Below are 19871 nucleotides of genomic sequence, written 5' to 3'. Positions count from 1 at the left end.
GCGGCCGGAGCACTACGCCGCCCCCCTCCAGCTGCCGCCCCAAGCACAAGCTTGGTGGGCTGGTGCCTGGAGCCGGCCCTGCCCCCACCTTTACCCTGGCTCAAGGTGTAACCTGGTTAATTTAAACATCCTTCACGCTTTCTCAGTGGCTAGGGCTCCAGGTAAAAGGCACCTACCCTTGCCCTGTTCCTCAGGCTCAGGGCCACCCCTACCCTTCCCTGGTCTCAGGGCATAATCTTCTGTGAGTTTGAGGGGCCTTTTAACAGTGAAAGAGGCTTACACAGTAATATCCTTAACCTCTACTTATTAACAGTTACCAACAGGGCCAGCTCCAGGCACCAGCTGAGCAAGCTGGTGCTTGGGGCGGCAGATTGTTGGAGGCGGCATTCTGCCCAATCCTAGGGCGGCACGGCCGCTTGGGCTTTTTTGTTGTTTTTTTTTTTTGGGTTCTTGTTCCGCTTCGGCCGCCCTGTAGGGGACAGCGGCGTGGAAAACCAGAGGGCCCTGCAGGGCAGTCCTCTTCCTTCCCTCCCGCCAACCGGAGCGGAGTCCTCGCGGCAGGCAGCAGGAGGCGGCGCAGCGGGAGTGGCCACGTGGCAGCGCCCCTGCTGTAGCCCTGGCTGCCCCCTTCTCTCTCTCTCCAGCCCACTCCTTCCCCCTCCCGCCTCCCCCCAGCCAGTCCCCCTGCACCTGTGCTCCGTCCGCACCGCAAGGTTTTTTTTTTTTTTTTTTCTGCTTGGGGCAGCCAAAAAGCCAGAGCCAGCCCTGGTTACCAAAACAATACACACACTAAACATACAATACCCACCACTCCCAATAAGGCAGACACAATTTTCCTGATGGCCAGACCGAATCAGGTCGGCCAGGGATTCCAACTTCTGCATGATATAGTTGGCAGGATGTTGAGGTCTGGCAGCTCTGATCTTGGGCTCTGTCCTGGAGTTAGGTTCCAAAGAACTTTCTTTTGGACCTCAGTTTATATAATTAAACTTGAGTCGTGCTTAGTTATAGCTTAACCAATTATTTAAAACTAAAGTACTACAAAATAATTCTTTGAGCAATCCTAACATATTACAAACCAATTCTTTAACCAGTCATACCCCACCAACTTTATTGATTTAAATCTTGCAAAATTAGTTATGCAACAGACAGAAACAATTAAAGAATCAGAGACCATACAAATAAACAATAGAGAAGTCAGGACCATAAAGGCAAAACAATAGAAGTATAGATTTCACTATCACAACTGTTGATAAGTGATTTCTTGCCAGACACAATGCTATGAAAGTTTTATTTAAACATCTTAAGATCTGTTTCTTTAGCTGGTAATGGTGAGTACTATTAGGACAGGAGCACCTCCTTAACTGCCCAATTACATTGTTTTGCTATAATTTAGAGGGAATGTGAGGATGTGACTTTCTTATTTGACTTTGTATGCCAACTTCCAGTATTCTCCAAACAGTTCTCTTCATCCAGCAAGCCTAATCTATTACAGTCAGTAATAAAGTCTATTGGATTCCAATGATCACCACAGTGGAGTGAACCATTATATTTAGTATACCAGTTGCAGAAGGCAACCACCATAATAGTGTTTCCCACCAAGGGTGATGTCCTGCATCTGGAACAGTTTTCAGTACACGAGTGATTTCTGTATTATCACGTTATAGTTCAATAAGTATATGATATTACACCCCAGATTCTTCATAGAAATATTGTTATGAGATGAATATGGCATAATTAAGATATGTTTTATGTGAGATGGGACATGTGAGATATCATTGGAAAGGTTATGATTTACTGAATATGATTAACCAATTTGTATGTATTGTGACAAAGTTCCTCCTCTATCTTGGTGGGTCCTGCGCTTATTGGCAGATTTTCTTGCCTCAGAGATTCACCATGTGGGTTGGGGGAACAGCCCAGAGACCTTCCCCTCTGGAAAAACCCACAGTCCAGGTCAATTGGGAGGTTTGGGGGGAACCCGGGCCCGCCCTCTACTCTGGGTTCCAGCCCAGGGCCCTGTGGACTGCAGCTGTCTATAGTGCCTCCTGTAACAGCTGCATAACAGCTACAACTCCCTGGGCTACTTCCCCATGGCCTCCTCCAAACACCCTCCTTATTCTCACCACAGGACCTTCCTCCTGGTAATGCTTGTGCTCCTCAGTACACCCTCTCACTCTCAGCTCCTTGCACCTCTTGCTCCCAGCTCCTCACACTCTCACCACAAACTGAAGTGAGCTCCTTTTTAAAACCCAGTTGTCCTGATTAGCCTGCCTTAATTGATTCTAGAATCTAATTGGCTCCAGGTGTCCTAATTAGCCTGCCTGCCTTAACTGGTTCTAGCAGGTTCTTGATTACTCTAGTACAGCCCCTTCTCTGGTCACTCAGGGTACAGAAAACTACTCATCCAGTGACCAGTATATTTGCCCTCTACCAGACTCCTGTACCCCACTGGTCTGGGTCTGTCACAGTATGTATCATTTCTGTATCTGAAGTTAGAAATATTGACTGTATAATAATTACAACTGTGTTTTCACCTGGGGAACGCCCACCAGACAGTATACAAACAGCATGGATGGGCCATTTAAAAGGACAATAGGACTTTGAAGACACTAATCTCCCTCCTTCCTGAGAAGTTTCCTGGGATGCTGCTTTAACACTGCAGGGTCATGTGATCATGTCACCTGGTACATGATACCATCTTGAAATCCATGGGAAGAGGCTGGTGGTCAAACTGGGAAACCAAGGATTCCTGCCATATGCAAATCCTATTTAAGGTTGGGGAGTGAGTTAATCTGGGCTCTTCTCCACTGCCTCCCAGCCCAAGAAGGAAGACTGCTGAAAACCCTGAAGAAACAAAGGAACTAAGCTGGGGCAGAAGGTGGGGGCACGGGCTGAGCCCAAGCAAGAAGGGTCAGCCTATGAAGGGTATACCTGGAGATTTAAGCTGCAAGCAGTGCAGTTTACCCTCAAGAAACTTCAACCTGCATAAAACAACATTTAGGGTGACAAATTACTATTTGTAGCCAATTTCTTTAATGTATTAAGCCTAGTTTGTGTGTTTTGTTTTATTTGCTCAGTAATCTGCTTTGTTCTGTTTGCTATCCCTTATAATCACTTAAAATTTACCTTTTGTAGTTAATAAATTGTTTTTTGTTTATACTAAAACCCAGTATATGCAATTCATAACTGGCAGGGAGGGCAAAACGCTGTGCATATCTTCCTCCACATTGAGGGACGGAGTGAATGTCATGAGCTTATGCTGTATAGATCACTATACAGCATAAGACAATATCATTTGGGGTTTACACTCCAGAGGGTGTGTGCACCAGAGTGCTGGGCAATTCCCTGAGCTAAGTCTTCCCACACAGAGATGATTGCTGACTCTGTGTGATTCTACAGCTGTGTGTGTCTCTCTGTGTGTGTGTGTGCGTGCGTGCACAGCAGGGCAGGGCAAGGGAGCCCCGGCTGGTGGAATGGGTGGGCTCAGTTGGACCCGATACATCAGGTGACACTCCAGAAGGGGGGTCCAACCCATTACAAAGTATTTGTTCTCCTGTCTGTGCAATGTATTGTAAATGCAAATGTAACATAGGATGGACCAACAATTTTCTTATCATGGTCACATTCATACCTAAGGTTACAGATTTTACACTGTGATACAACTGTGGTTTAAACTTCAAGTAGTTTACAGTCCATGCAGGTACATAGTACTTAAAATCACAATTTATAATCTTTGTAATATTGCAAAAACATCTATTTACTAAATAAGTCATAAAATACAATTCATTATTGTCCACTACTATCATTGGACAATGCTTCCTAACACAAACACATCCCCTTCCTCCATACACAACAGCTGATTTTTGTTCAGTGAATATATCAAACATACATCTTTAGGTTTCTTTGTCTTTAACATAGAAACATTCATCTCTTTCTTGTAAATGTTGATCCTGAAACACATATCTCAAATTTTCACAGACCACACACTGAAAAATATCAATAGTTTTCCATTGTTGATGTACTTTATATTCCCAGGAATCACGATGAGTGAAATACATCACCAAATTTTTGGTTAGCTGGATTCCCACAGGTACCACTGGATATATATCAATAGTGAGACTGTCATGTACAGTTACTACATATACTCATAGAACCGCTTGGTCCTTATTCAGTGTAAAGTTCACCAATTTCCACAATGTCATTAATGGTCTCTCCTCTTCTGTGACATTTTCCCACAATGACTTTTTTTATTTCCAAAGGCAAATTTCCTTTCATGCCTTTCCGAATTATTTGAGTGACCAATTGCTGAGTTATCTCCTGGGCCTGTTTACAAGCTAATGTCTTGTTTCTCAAGTTGTAAGTTCAGTCCTTGAGGGGGCCACTTAGGGATCTGGGGCAAAAATCAGTACTTGGTCCTGCTAGTGAAGGCAGGGGGCTGGACTCAATGACCTTTCAGGGTCCCTTCCAGTTCTGTCTCTCTCTCTCTCTCTATATATATATATATATATTTGCAATGTAAGGAGTTCTGCAGAGGAGACAGGAGATGTGCTGCTCCCTGCTGAAGCCCCTGAGGCAGGGAGTCAGAATTTTGTTTATAAACAGAGTGATTAACAGGTGATTAAGATAAGTAAGGGCTGTTGGGATGTTTCCTAAAGTTAAATGATCTGTTTCAAGCTTGGTGAACTGCAAAAAGTAAGTAGCCTAAATGATAGAAAGTAATTATAGATTTTTCTACAATTGTTTCAGTTGTTGTATTCAAGAGGTGGTAACAAAGTTACTAATATCTTTCTTTGAGAAGGTAACTGATTTTTTTAGACAAAGGAAATGCAGTAGATCTAATCTACCTGGATGTCAGTAAGGCATTTGATACAGTTCCACATGAGAAATCATTAGTTAAATTGGAGAAGATTGGGATTAATATGAGAACTGAAAGGTGGATAAGGAGCTGGTTAAAGGGAGAGCTACAACAGGTCATACTGAACGGTGAACTGTCAGTCTAGAGCGAGGAGACTAGTGGAGTTCCTCAAGGATCAGTCTTGGGACCAACCTTATTTAACATTTTTATTACGGATCTTGGCACAAAAAGTGGGAGTGTGCTAATAAAATTTGCAAATGACACAAAATTGGGAGGTATTGCCAATACTGAGGAGGACCAGAATACCATATAAGAAGATCTGGATGACCTTGTAAACTGGAGTAATAAAAATGGGATGATATTTAATAGCTCAAAGTGTAAGGTCATGCATTTAATGACTAACAACGAGAATTTCTGCTATAAGCTTGGCACTTAACAGTTGGAAGTGACAGTGTAGAAGAAAGAGCTCGGTGTTTTGGTTGATCACAGGATGACTATGAGCCATCCATGTGATGTGGCTGTGAAAAAGGCTAATGCAGTCCTAGGATGTATCAAGTGAGGTATTTCCAGTAGAGATAGGGAAGTGTTAGTGCCCTTTATACAAGGCACTGGTGAGACCTCATCTGGAGTATTGTGTGCAATTCTGGTTTCCCATGTTTAAGAAAGATTAATTCAAACTGGAACAAGTGCAGAAAAGGGCTACTAGGATGATTTTAAGAATGGAAACCCTATTTTATGAGAAGAGACTCAAAGAGCTTGGCTTGTTTAGTCTAACCAACAGAAGCCTGAGGGGAGATATGATTACTCTGAGGGATACATCAGAGGGATAAATACCAGGGAGAGAGAGTAGTTATTTAAGTTAAGCATCAATGTGGACCCCAAAACAAATACATATAAACTGGCCATCAACAAGTTTAGGCTTGAAATTAGGTGAAGGTTTCTAACCATTGGAGGAGTAAAGTTCTGGAGCACCCTCCCAAGGGGAGCAGTGCAGTCAAAAAACCTACCTGGCTTCAAGATTGAGCTTGATACATTTATGGAGGGGATGGTATGACAAGACTGCCTACAATGATGTGTGGCCCATATGTCTGTAGCAAAAATCCCCAATGGCTGGAGATGGGACACTAGATGGGGAGGGCTCTGTGCTATTACACAGAATTCTTTCCCAGGCATCTGCCTGGTGGGTCTTACCCACATGCTCAGGGTCTATCAGGGTCTAATTGATCATCATATTTGGGATCAGGAAGGAATTCCCCCCCACCCCAGGTTAGATTGACAGAGACTGGGGGAGGGCGGGTTCACCTTCTTCTTCAGCATGGGGTCACTTGCAGGTAAACTAGAGTAAATGGTGAATTCTTTATAACTTGAAGTCTTTAAACCATGATTTGAAGACCTCAATAACTGAGCCAGAGGTTAAGTACAGGATTGAATGGGTGAGGCTCTTTGGCCTTCAATGTGCAGGAGGTCAGACTAGATGATCATGATGGTCCCTTCTGACTTTAGTAAGAGTAGCTGAGTAAGAATATACATTACAATTTTAAACCTAACCAGTGTCCCATAAGTGACTTGCCACATGATGTCAGAACATGTTAGTATTAGAGCTGAGTGGGTCTAATATTTATTTAATTTTCTTTCTTGATATAGTTCAGTGTAGCAGCCGTGTTAGTCTGTATCCTCAAAAAGAACAGGAGTACTTGTGGCACCTTAGAGACTAACTAAATTTGTTAGTCTCTAAGTTGCCACAAGTACTTCTGTTCTTTTCTTGATATAGGAATTAGATACAGTGCTCCTATCAGATATTTCTGTTATTATCTGCAAAAACACTAGAGTTCACTTACCTAAGTAGCCCTTGGAATCACGGTTAAAATTGTGCCCCCCCCATTTGAAATGGTGCCCCTATGGGCAGGCACAGAATTTGCCCCCTCCCGCCCCCACACGTATGTGGCCCCATTGGCCAGACTGGAAACACCCCAGCCCCCCCAGCCCCTAATACAGAAGTCAAACTACACCTATGTCACTAACCAATGTTTTTCACATACCCTTTTTCTTTCCTTTGGTAATTTGTGCTTAAAATTCTTATGTTTATCCTTTCATTCACACCAACAGATAAAACTCATGTCCCATGCACATTTTGCCTTTAAATGTGCCTTCACCACCTGTAGATGTTTCCCTATTAGTGTTCCTTGACCTCTGCCCTTCTGCAACATTTGTTTCTGTAAATACAGGAAAAGAGCTCACCAATCCTTTTCTGCCTAATGCTGTATCTCATTTTTTAACACAATACACAATAATGCTAGCAACAAGACAAACAACACAAAATATAAAACACAAAACACAATCTTCGTCGTGACAGTAGATCCATGGTATTTTGGATTGCTCTTCAGCTGGTGCCAGCTTTTCCTGAAGTTCTGAAAGACAAAAAGAATATTTTTCTATCCTCTTTAAGGGGGCTGCAGATTATTGCTTAAAATATCCCCTTCTTTTTACATAAGAACATAAGAATGGCCGTACTGGGTCAGACCAAAGGTCCATCTAGACTAGTAACAGAAGAATTATCCCCCAGACGTTCCTGTGTTTTTGTTCTATAGGCAGGCCAGATTTTAATGGCTTCTGCCTTTTAAGGGTTTAGGGTGAATTATCCCACTGTTCATTCATGAAATTCAGGAGGCGGTGTACCTCAGTTTCCCTTTTCATACAGCAGACCAGGTTTGTAATGGTTTCTCTGCTGTGCCAAGTTTTCAGTTTATTTACAGATAATAGCTGAGATGCATTATTACTATAAGGCTTTTTAACATAAGGTGTGTTTCCAATTATCATTTCTAGCATGTTTAAAAGTTTTTCCCCAAAACCATATACATTACACATTGTTACAAGGTTACTCATTAACATGAAATTTATTTCAAGGTTTAATATTAACAATAACATTAGCATCAAATTTATTACAAGTGAGTGTTTATAAGTATCTTGTTATACCACGCCTTTTATTTAGACAATTTGTCTTTGAGGCCAGTGTGTTTAATATCCTCTTGGAATCTTTGCATAGGCTTTAATGTAATTATATCATGGGGGACCCCTTTTGTATCTGTTTCCAGATTTCAGCACTGTACATACACACACGCAAAAAGTTTGTTTGTTTTTTCCACGTAGGGTTAAGTTGTCCCTTTTATTCTCAGGCTTGACTCCACATCCCTTTCCTGGAGGGTCATAATCTGAGCCTTCTTGCTTACAAGTAGTTTGTTTGCTGACCATTATCTGCAACCCCTTTGTGCTACCATCTATAAGCAGATCTTTCCTCCCCCGATCAGCTCGGTAATTAACATAGACACCAAAAGTTTTTAGTTTTTCCTTTGAGATTTTGAAAAATAAAATAAACAATTTTCTAGTCCCTTTCCATGCTTTCAGTTGTGAGGAATGGAGCCATTTTAACCATGGCTTGTTTTGTTTCGCTGACAATTTTTTTTTTTTACCTGGAATACTGTTGGACTGGCCTTTTCCCACAAGGTTCATTGGGCCCATTACAAATTTAAAATACCTGTTTTCCCTTGTTTTCCTTTTTGTTTGTCTGCTTTGTTTGTTTTTAAAGCACATAGCAATCTGAAAAAGAAAACACAAACTATCATGGCTTGCAGAATTTTAATTAAGTAACAGGTTTTGTTTACATTTGTTTTACACCTTCTACAATATACACTACATAAGTCATGGGAAAATGCACATTTCTTCAATAGTTTAACTTCTATAACAGTATATTGACCATATCAATTTTTACATAGGGTGTAATTGTTTATTTTGTGCTATTAGAGTTTTCATGTACCCTTATCAAACTAACATTCTAATCACTGAGAGCCACTTTAAGGCTTAGTGTTCCTAGCATTGCTTCTTTGTGCAGCTCACCCCTGCAGGACCACTGTCTTTTTATTTTTTATTCTTTTTCTGCAGCTCTTATCTGCTATTTCTTACAAAACAAAATCCAGACTCTCTCCACAGTTGCCTGGTTCTGACTGCCGGTGCCACAGCCACAGACTTAGTCTTTAAAAAGATATTGAACTTTATAAAGCATTGAGGTACCTCAAGGATTAAATATACTAAATACCAAAGCCAAACAACACTAGTTACCTGTGTCTGGCAAAAAAATGTCTGTCCGTTTCACAACTTTGAATGGAAGATTCAAGCTGATTGTTAGTGGCATTATTAAAAAAACAAAACAAAAAAAATAACAATTTATCTGAAACCTACAAAACAGGATTTTACAAACCTCAAATAAATTTGTTAGTCTATTAGGTGCCACAAGTGGTGGGCAACCTGCCCATGGGCTGCACGTGGCCCATCAATGTAATCCACTGGTGGGCCATGAGACAGTTTGTTTACATTGACCGTCGTCAGGCACGGCCGCCCGCAGCTCCCTGTGGTTGCTGTTTGCCGTTCCTGGCCAATGGGAGCTGTGGGAAGCGGCTTACCCACCCTTACCCTTCTGTGGGCTCAGGGCATAATTGTCTGCAGGTTTGCGGGGCCTTTTACCAGTGAAAGAGCCTTACACGGTAATATCCTTAACCTCTATTTATTAACAGTTACCAAAACAGAATACACACACTAAGCATACAACGCTCACCAGCCCCAATAAGGCAGACGAACGTTTCCTGATGGCCAGCCAGGATCAGGTCATCTGGAGACTCCAGCTTCTGCACAGTGTGATTGGAAAGGTGTTGAGGTCTGGAAGCTCTGATCTTGGGCTGTGTCCTGGAGTTAGATTCCAAAGAACTTCCTTTTGGACTCTAGTAATTAAACTTGAGGCCTGCTTAGTTATACCGTAACCAATCATTTTAAACAAAAGTACTACAATATAATTCTTTGACCAATCCTAACGTATTGTGAAACAATTCTTTAACCAATTTTACCACCACCTTAGTTGATTTAAATCTTGCAAAATTAGTTATGCAACTGACAAACAATTAAAGAGACCATACAGATAAACAATAAGAAGTAGGGACCATAAAGACAAAACAATAAAGAAGTATAGGTTTCACAATCACGACAATTGATAAGTGGTTCCTTTCCAGACAGAATGCTATGAAACAAAGTTTTCTTTAAACATCTGTATCTTTATCTGGTGATGGAAGATACCATTAGGACAGGAGTACATTCTCAACAGCCCAATATTACATTGTTTTGGTATAATTTCGCGGGAATGTAAGGATGTGACTTTCTGTTTCTTGGCTTATGACTGCTACTCTCCTAATGTGGCTACAGAAAAAAGGCCTCAAACCTTACAGAAGGAATTTGCTGAATAGGCTACCAGCCACAGCAGAGCACTGAAGGAACATCCTGAAGTGACCTTAATTAATAAGCACACTAAGGCAAATTACAGAGCCTCATCTAAAATTTTGACCTTGAGCTGAGCCTGTCCACTACCTGCACTAGTTTAAAAATAAGCATGTGGGATCCTGAGAATGATTTTACCCTTTTTTAACTTTGAAACTTGGAAGTAGAATGTCACAGTCCTTGACATCACTTAAAGGGATTTGTTTTCATCTCCCTCACTCAGGCATGGCCTCAGGTAGAGATCTTATTTTGCTTCAAATTGAATTGAGGTCAAGTCAGACTCAGGCTGATATGGGAGCTATTCAAAACATTGGCGTATCGTTACATGATTATTGCTTCCTTTACAATATTCCAGGGATGCACATGAGAGCAATAAAGAGTGAGCCTGCAGCCCAGAAAAGACAAATAGAAAGAAGTCTCTCTAATACCATTTGCAGGAGTTAGAGGGTGCATGTTGAATCATCAGTGATCATTTTAAGGATGTAGTCAAACCAAAACCACAGTATAGGGAAACAGAGTATTGCAATATATGGAATGAAACCTGAAAAACACACCCTTTTTTTAGGAAAGTCAAAAATAGGAGTAATTTAGTGATTTCCACTCTGATATAATTCCATGTATTCATGTACTATACGTGTGTAATAATAGATAGGCGCTAGTAGACCATTAACACTGGAATAATCTGTACATGCTGGATTCCCTATTTTAAACTTTGTTTTGTCAGGTGTTGTGATACCAACATGTCCCTAAACATGTCCCAAGCACTCAGAGATGCATCTAAGGCCCGATCCAGAAAAGCACTGAAACACGTGGTAGACTTTAAGCATGATGTGAGTAGTTTCACTGAGTTCAATGGGACTATTGATCTGATTACATTTTTTGCTTGAACAGGGCTTTAAGTATAAGGGTAAGCTGCTCCATGCACAAAGAGAGAAGCACAGTTTGGATTGCTATCACCCCACCACCTTTTATGAACAAGAAACTGTATAGCAGGCTCAGTTACATGGAAATAGCCCTCCAAGAAAGAGAGAGTTTTGTAATCCAGAAACCACACTTTCCTTACTAGCATTTAATAGAAACAGTGGGAAAATAAAACAAAAAATGTAGGGCCAGCTTCTCTTCCTCCTTGTTCTGGTCACTTTGCATCTTTTGTCCTAAATGGCCAGCTGAGAATTCCTCTACACAGGCAAGATCTCAGCTGATGTAAAGCATTTTAACTAGTCTCCTCTCTCCAGCATAGAGGGTACGCTGGGGGCAGGTAGTTTGTGTCAGAGTGGGCCTCTGTTCTGTTCTGACAATTCTAAACTGGTATATGGCTTCTTTGGGGATCATGGCCGGCTAATGTTAGTGAGATCAGCTCCTGAGCTACTCTAATATACTCCAGTATCAGGACCAAGGCTGCCTGAAAATCTCATGGCTGCATCTAAGTCCTGTACTCCCAACTCCTGTACCAAATGGATCTTGACACAAAAGGAACCTGAATTGTAGATCTTTTTGCAATGTACAGTGAATGGGGGCTGGAGAATCTTACGAGCCCTTTCCTATGTCCATAAACACTTGTTTTTTTTCTATCTCCCTGCGCCTCTTTCCAAATTCTCAATTCCCTTCTCTTCTTCACAGTGAGTGTGAAAACAGGATTCAGAGAAGAGGATATATACATAATGTAATTTAATCATAAGATGCTTTAAATAGGTATCTTGAGTTTTGAGACAAACTGTGATATTACATGATTAGAGACACGTCTCCAATCAGGCTCTGTATATTATTAATTCTCTTACTAAAAGGCTCTCTGTTTGTTTTTTCGTTGTTGTTTGTTGTTTTTGTTTTGTTACTGGGAGTATGTGGCTGGCTATAGAATTGGGTAGAAAAAAAAACACTTGCAAGTTATCAAGTGCAAGTACGTCAAGTTAAGAAGCTACCTTGCCAGTTAAATATCATATTTAGACTCACATGTACCCACGTAGTTCAGCACTACTTGCCTGTAAAAGAGTGGATGAAATTCTGGCACATTTATAGATTGATCATACACAGAGTCTGGGGACAGCTCTTATTTTCATACCAATTTTAGGCAAAATATTTATTTTTACTATGGCTTGAATGGAAACCAGGGAGTAGTACAACTGAATCTACATGCAATCGTTTTCCAGTTAGTTAATTCTCAAGTAACGGGCATCCAATAACAAAAAAGAATCACACATGTACTTTTACCAATCATACTTAGAGGATTTAGTAATTTTCACTAAACAAATGGGATGAGACAGATGGATATGAGAAACTTTGAGTTCACAAGATTTACTCATGACAAAAATCAGAGTTGCCTTGGAAAGAGATTTGTGAAACAGGGTATTTTAATGGGAATTCTTTTTATTAAAAACAAAACTTATTGTAGCTAGAGCTAGCATTGGTTTACTCTGTTAGTTCATTGCATAAAAGAAAAAAGAGAGAGATGTAGCAGATGGGGAAAAAGGGAAGGAAAGAAAGGAAAAATCCATGTGGAGCTCAGCATATGTCTACACTATGAAATTAGGTCGAATTTATAGAAGCCGGTTTTATAGAAATCGTTTTTATACAGTCGATTGTGTGTGTCCCCACATAAAATGCTCTAAGTGCATTAAGTCGGCGGACCGCATCCACAGTACCAAGGCTAGCATCGACTTCCGGAGCGTTGCACTGTGGGTAGCTATCCCACAGTTCCCACAGTCTCTGCCGCCCATTAGAATTCTGGGTTGAGATCCCAATGCCTGATGAGGCAAAAACAGTGTTGCGGAGGATTCTGGGTACATATCGTCATGCCCCCTGCCCCCTCCTTGAGAGCAACGGCAGACAATCGTTTCGCGCCTTTTTTCCTGGTTTACCTGTGCAGACGACATACCACGGCAAGCATGGAGCCCGCTCAGCTCACCTCACTGTCACCATATGTCCTCTGGGTGCCGGCAGACGTGGTACTGCATTGCTACACAGCAGCAGCTAATTGCCTTTTGGCAGTAGATGGTGCAGTATGACTGGTAGCCATCATCGGCTATCTGGGTGCTGGCAGACGTGGGGCTGTATTGCTATACAGTAGCAGCTCCTTGCCTTTTGGCAGCAGATGCTGTATTACGACTGGTATCCATCATCATTGTACTCCTCAGTGAGTTCGGTCAGAGGCGCCTGGGCAGACATGTTTTGTCTCCTGGAGACTCAGTCCTGCCGGCAGTCCTATTGCACTGTCTTGACGATGATGGCTAGCAGTCGTAATGCACCATTTTCTGCCAAGCACCCAGAAGATGCCAATGGCTATCAGTCATGCTGCACGGTCTGCTGCTAGCCTAAGATGTAAAAGATAGATGGACCAGATTTGTTCTGTAATCATTTGCTTCCCCCTCCCTCCATGAAATCAACGGCCTGCTACACCCAGGGTTTTGAGTTCAATCTTTGGGAGGCCATTCTGTGTGTCAGTTGTTTGTGTTTCTCCCTGATGCACAGCCACCTTTGTTGATTTTAATTCCCTGTAAGCTATGTCGTCACTCGCCCCTCCCTCCCTCCATCAGACAATAGTTTCGCGCCTTTTTTCAGCCCAGACGCCATAGCACTGGGATCATGGAGCCTGCTCAGATCACCGCGGCAATTATGAGCACTATGAACACCACGCGCATTGTCCTGGAGTATATGCAGAGCCAGAACATGCCAAAGCAAAAACAGGCGAGGAGGTGATTTCAGCGCGGCGATGAGAGTGATGAAGAAATTGACATGGACATAGACCTCTCCCAAAATACGGGCCCCAGCAATGTGCAAATCATGGTGTTACTGGGGCAGGTTCATGCCATGGAACGCCGATTCTGGGCCCGGGAAACAAGCACAGACTGGCAGGACCGCATCATGTTGCAGCGTTTAAAAGTGCGCTGGCGCAGTTTACTGACTTGGGTAGACCTCGGCGAAACCAATATCCCCATTGTTATTGCTGCTTGCTGTGCACTCCACAATATCTGTGAGAGTAAGAGGGAGACATTTATGGCGGGGTGGGAGGTTGAGGCAAATCGCCTGGCCACTGATTACGCGCAACCAGAGACCAGGGCGGTTAGCAGAGTACAGCAGGGCACGGTGCACATCAGAGAAGCTTTGAAACCCAGTTTTGTGACTGGCCAAGCTACGGTGTGAAACTTCTGTTTGTTTCTCCTTAATGAACCTCCCCCACCCCCCCAGTTCACTCTACTTCCCTGTAAGCTAACCACCCTCCCCTCCCCCCTTTGATCTCTGCTTGTAAGGCAATAAAGTCATTGTTACTTCGCATGCATTCTTTATTAATTCATCACACAACTAGGGGGATAACTGCCAAGGTAGCCCGGGAGGGGTGGAGGAGAAGTGAAGGACAAGGACACACTGCAGTTTAAAACTTTAAAACTTTAAGTCTTATTGAAGGTCAGCCTTCTGATGCTTGGGCAATCATCTGGGGTGGACATCTGAATGTCCCCTTAATAAAATCACCCCATTTCAACCAGGTGACCATGAATGATATCACTCTCCTGAGGATAACAAAGAGAGATAAGGAATGGATGTTGTCTGCATGCCAGCAAACACCGGGACCATACGCTGCCATACTTTGTTATGCTATGATTCCAGACTACGTGCTACTGGCCTGGCGTGGTAAAGTGTCCTACCATGGCGGACGGGATAAGGCAGCCTTCCCCAGAAACCTTTTGCAAAGACTTAGGGAGTACATCAAGGAGAGCTTTCTGGAGATGTCCCTGGAAGATTTCCGCTCCATCCCCATACACGTTAACAGACTTTTCCAGTAGCTGTACTGGCCGTGATTGCCAGGGCAAATTAATCAGTAATCATTAAACACGCTTGCTTTTAAATCATGTGTAATATTTACAAAGGTACACTCACCAGAGGTCCCTTGTGCGCCCTCAGGGTCTGGGAGCACTCCTTGGGTGAGTTCGGGGATTACTGGTTCCAGGTCCAGGGTGATAAAAATATCCTGGCTGTTGGGGAAACCGGTTTCTCCGCTTCCTTGCTGTGAGCTATCTTCATTGTCTTCATCTTCATCTTCCTCGTACCCTGAACCCGCTTCCCTGTTGCGTGATTGTCCATTGATGGAGTCAAAGCACAGGGTTGGGGTAGTGGTGGCTGCACCCCCTAGCATGGCATGCAGCTCCGCATAGAAGCGGCATGTCTGCGGCTCTGCCCCTGACCTTCCGTTTGCCTCTCTGGCTTTGTGGTAGGCTTGCCTTAGCTCCTTAATTTTCACGCGGCACTGCTGTGCGTCCCTGTTATGGCCTCTGTCCTTCATGGCCTTTGAGACTTTTTCTAATATTTTGCCATTTCGTTTACTGCTACGGAGTTCAGCTAGCACTGATTGATCTCCCCATATGGCGAGCAGATCCCGTACCTCCCGTTCGGTCCATGCTGGAGCTCTTTTGCGATCCTGGGACTCCATCATGGTTACCTGTGCTAATGAGCTCTGCTTGGTCACCTGTGCTCTCCACACTGGGCAAACAGGAAATGAAATTCAAAAGTTCGTGGGGCTTTTCCTGTCTACCTGGTCAGTGCATCTGAGTTGAGAGTGCTGACCAGAGTGGTCACAATGAAGCACTCTGGGATAGCTCCCGGAGGCCAATACTGTTGAATTCCGTCCACACTATCCCAAATCCGACCCGGAAAGGCCGATTTCACCGCCAATCCCCTCATCGGAGGTGGAGTAAAGAAACCGGTTTAAAGAGCCCTTTAAGTAAAAAAAAAGGGCTTCGTCGTGTGGACGTGTCCAGGCTTAATTCGATTTAATGCTGCTAAATTCAACCTAAACTTGTAGTGTAGACCAGGCCTAAGACTATATTTATTGTTTTAAACTTTGCACTCACAACTTAATCACCATCATACAGAGAACTCTATACGCAACAAACAAGTGTACATCCAAAACTAAAAACACAATGACCACAAGTAAAACAGGTTGTCTCTCAGATTAAATTATGTAAAATAACCAATTTGTATTTATTAAATATAAAAGAATTTTCTCACAAAAAACCAAATTGATACATTTTGAGAACCATAAAGTGTTCTTTTTATATATGAAGCGGTGCTTACACACACACACGTTCTTTTTAAAATATGCACATTCATTAATTTCACAATGAAGTCAGAACACATCCAAGTTTTATTTTCTGATCGGAAGTGTGAAAATGATGACAGTCTGGAATCACTTAGGTGTTTTCTTCCTTCACACTTGTGCCACCAGAAAGACAGATTCTCCCTCTTATGCAAAAAGTAGAGAACATACTTCTCCTGGCATGAGATATATAGACTATACAGCAGACAGAGATTGACATCTATGACCAGAAACACACATGCTCACTTTTTTCCATTGTAGAAATGGTACATTTCTCCCCTCAACCACATACAACATTTTGAACTGAACCTACTTCCCCCATCTCCCTGCTATAAATAATCTGAGATTATAAAGTCAGCTTTTAGGTGGGGGAACCTCTTTTAGTAATAATACCTAGCTCTTATATTTTAATTTCTATCTCATTTGTATACTGTTCAGCTTTTATGTTTCTCCCTATATTGTACATATATAGAATTTTTAATGAAATGTCCTGTAATGATAACCGAAAGGGTATGTCTGGTTCTTCACAGTCCTGACTTTTAATAATAGCAATATTTTACTAAAATTAATTACTGACAATGATATTGTGTCTAATCATAGAAGATTAGGGTTGGAAGAGACTTTAGGAGGCCATCTAGTCCAACCCCCTGCTCAAAGCAGGACCAACCCCAACTAAATCATCCCACCCAGGGCTTTATCAAGACAGGCCTTAAAAACCTCTAAAATGGAGATTCTACCACCTCCTTTGGTAACCCATTCCAGGTCTTCACCACCCTCCTAGAGAAATAGTTTTTCCTAATATCCAATTTAGACCTCCCCCACTGCAACTTGAGACCATTGCTCCTTGTTCTGTCATCTGCCACCACTGAGAACAGCTGAGCTTCATCCTCTTTGGAACCCCCTTCAGGTAGCTGAAGGCTGCTATCAAATCCCCCCTCACTCTTCTCTTCTGCAGACTAAATAAGGCCAGTTCCCTAAGCCTCTCCTCATAAATCATGTGCCTCATCTCCCTAATGGTATACAGTTTCCAAAGATAAGTGTAATCACATGGTTATCTTCCCTTAGTAACACTTTCTCTGTAAGGATTACTGAAATATAGTCAAAAATTGCATTTCAGTTTATAGTTTCTTGGCTTACCCATCATCTACTGCTTATGTGAGGCATCTGATTGTCAGACCTGACTGAAATTTAACCACTTCATGCAAAAAAAAAAAAAAAAAAAACCATAAATCTCCATCTATTCCATCATGTTTGAACTAGATAGCTACACCATTGTAACTGTATAACATGCCAGAGCAGCATAAAGATTAATTGGGTGGTCAAAGAGGTCTAATCATGTTTAAAGAGTAAAGTCCTATGAAATGATATAATGTTCTTACAAAAATCATCATATTCTAGAATCTTTGTCTGCAAATGTAACTCTTCTTTGTCTGCATTTAAACTGAATAGTATTGAACATAAAAAGGGTTTTTAAGTGTTTGAAAATATTTTCTATAATACAAATCTCAATTTTTTTTAATTATAAGGAAAAGCAGGAATAATAGGAACAGATCCTAGGAAAAGAGAGAGAGAGGAAATAAAAGATAACAACAGACTTACCTTTATAGGATAATCTGAGTCTTGGCACGTTATTCTTCACATGCTGGCAGTTCACTCTTTCTGCTAGTAACATCCGAAGAAGTGGGCTGTAGTCCACGAAAGCTTATGCTCTAATAAATGTTAGTCTCTAAGGTGCCACAAGTACTCCTGTTCTTCTACTCCCAAGAAAAGCAATGCAATCCTATTCAGCCAGCTCATGCTGCAGACGATACTGTAGGGTCCTTGTATATTGGAGTCTCGGTGCCCTCGGTCCTGTAGGGTACACCCGCAGCACTTCAAACAATCTAGAAACTGGAGGTAACAGGTGATTGAGGTCAGTTTCATTCATAAACGCAGAACAATCAAGACCTCATGGCCATGCTATAGAACATCTCTCCTTCTTCTGCCACAGTCGGTGGAGCAGGGAAAACTTCAAGCCCCTTCCAATCAATACACGGCCACAAAAATTGAGCCAGACAGTGGATAATGAGGCACAACTGTTGTGGGGAAGGGGGGGGGGAATAACAAGGGCTGCAGCAGCGGCGCTTAAGGAGCTGTGCCTTTTATCTACGCTCCTCTGATAGCCAGTGCCACGAGCTAATCCTGCTCCCTGCTTCAGTGCAAGCAACTGAATGAAAGGGAAACAGAGAGGCACAGCGAGCAGCACTGACTTTTCCTGTGCACATGTAGCGGGAGATGACACAGGATTCCGCAGACAGGTTTTTCCCAACACGCTCTTACACTAGCTGACAATGGGAGAAGAGAAAAGCACAACCCGCTCCCCTTCCCCTGCTGTCACACAACATATGCAAAAAACATCTAGGCAGAGATTAGAGGAGGGAAGAGAAACCTCCACCAAGCTCGTGAAAGGCACAGAGCTATAAATTCACCTCCAAAGGCACGAGCGATTTTATAGCCAGTTGGGGATTTGATTTGATTTTACTATTTTGAATAAGAAAACACCCCCTGCAAAAAATAAACCCTGAATAGTGCCACCCACATAAATAACATCTCCTGCCCATAGTGTAATCCTGTGTGACTTGCTGTCAGTGAACAAGTAAGGGAGACTTCCATCAACATAACTTTACCACTGAAGTATTTAAAACCTTGTTAGGAAAAGTTGTTTTACCCTCCCTCCCCAATAGAATACAACATCAGTTTTCTACATCTACACGCAGGTACAAATCCACTATCTAGAATATAAGGTTTAATTTAAATAGCAATATTCCTATAAAATACATCTCTGAGAAGAGATGAGAGAGCAAGGATGCTCTTGTACGCAAGTCACTCAGAAGTTAGGAGTTAAATTGCTCGCTCTGCAATAGACTGCCTGTGTGACCATGGGTAATAGACAATCTCTCTGTGCCTTAGTTCAGTATTTCCCCAACCGCAGTGCCGAACAGGTGTGCCATGAATTTTTTTGAAAAACTACATATGGGAACAAGCGGGGGGAACCACCTTCTGACTGGCCACCTGCCTTGGTGCCCCACCTCCTCCAGGGATGGAGCAACCAATTAGAGCTCAATCACCCTCACTTCCATCCTCCCCTCCTATGTAAGCAAGGAGCCGGCTCCTCTGTTTCTCCCTTCCCTCCAGCAGCTGCCAGCCAGGGGAGGGCAGAAAGAGCTCCTGGAGCTTGAGATGTGCCACAGCAGAGAAAAGGTTGGGAACCACTGCCTTAGTTCCTCATCTGTAAAATGGGGATAATATTTCCTGTCTCCTGCCTGTTCTCTCTTGTCTATTTGGACTGTAAACTCTTTGGGTCTGGGATGTCTCTTTGTGTATATACAACACTCAGCACTATGGGGCACTATGTTTGGTTGAGGCCTCTAGAATTAATGTAATACAAATGAACACTAATAATTAATAAAGTATCTCTAATATAATCCTGGTTATTATTGCAGGAAGTTCACCCACAGTTTAACTTTGCAAATACAAATGGAGACTGCCATTTTTTTTGCTTGTTACAGTTTTATCATTACCCTAGTAAAGGGAGATGTGACTGATTATGAGGACGTGAATAAAGACATACCA

General features: G+C 42.3%; 1 long non-coding RNA gene across 1 annotated transcript; it reads right to left on the bottom strand.

Moving 5' to 3' along the window:
- Positions 1 to 1090: 1090 nt before the first annotated feature.
- Positions 1091 to 18636, bottom strand: LOC122174598 (uncharacterized). Its single transcript, XR_010589532.1, has 4 exons — positions 17859 to 18636; positions 9465 to 9592; positions 8391 to 8452; positions 1091 to 7266 (listed from the first exon to the last, which is right to left on the bottom strand). It is a non-coding gene; the product is annotated as an uncharacterized LOC122174598 (long non-coding RNA).
- Positions 18637 to 19871: the final 1235 nt, after the last annotated feature.

Source organism: Chrysemys picta, chromosome 1 (genome assembly GCF_011386835.1).
Source record: "Chrysemys picta bellii isolate R12L10 chromosome 1, ASM1138683v2, whole genome shotgun sequence".
Lineage (NCBI taxonomy): Eukaryota > Metazoa > Chordata > Testudines > Emydidae > Chrysemys > Chrysemys picta.
The sequence above is the reverse complement of the archived record's forward strand: the minus strand, read 5'-3'. Positions and strand labels throughout refer to the sequence as shown.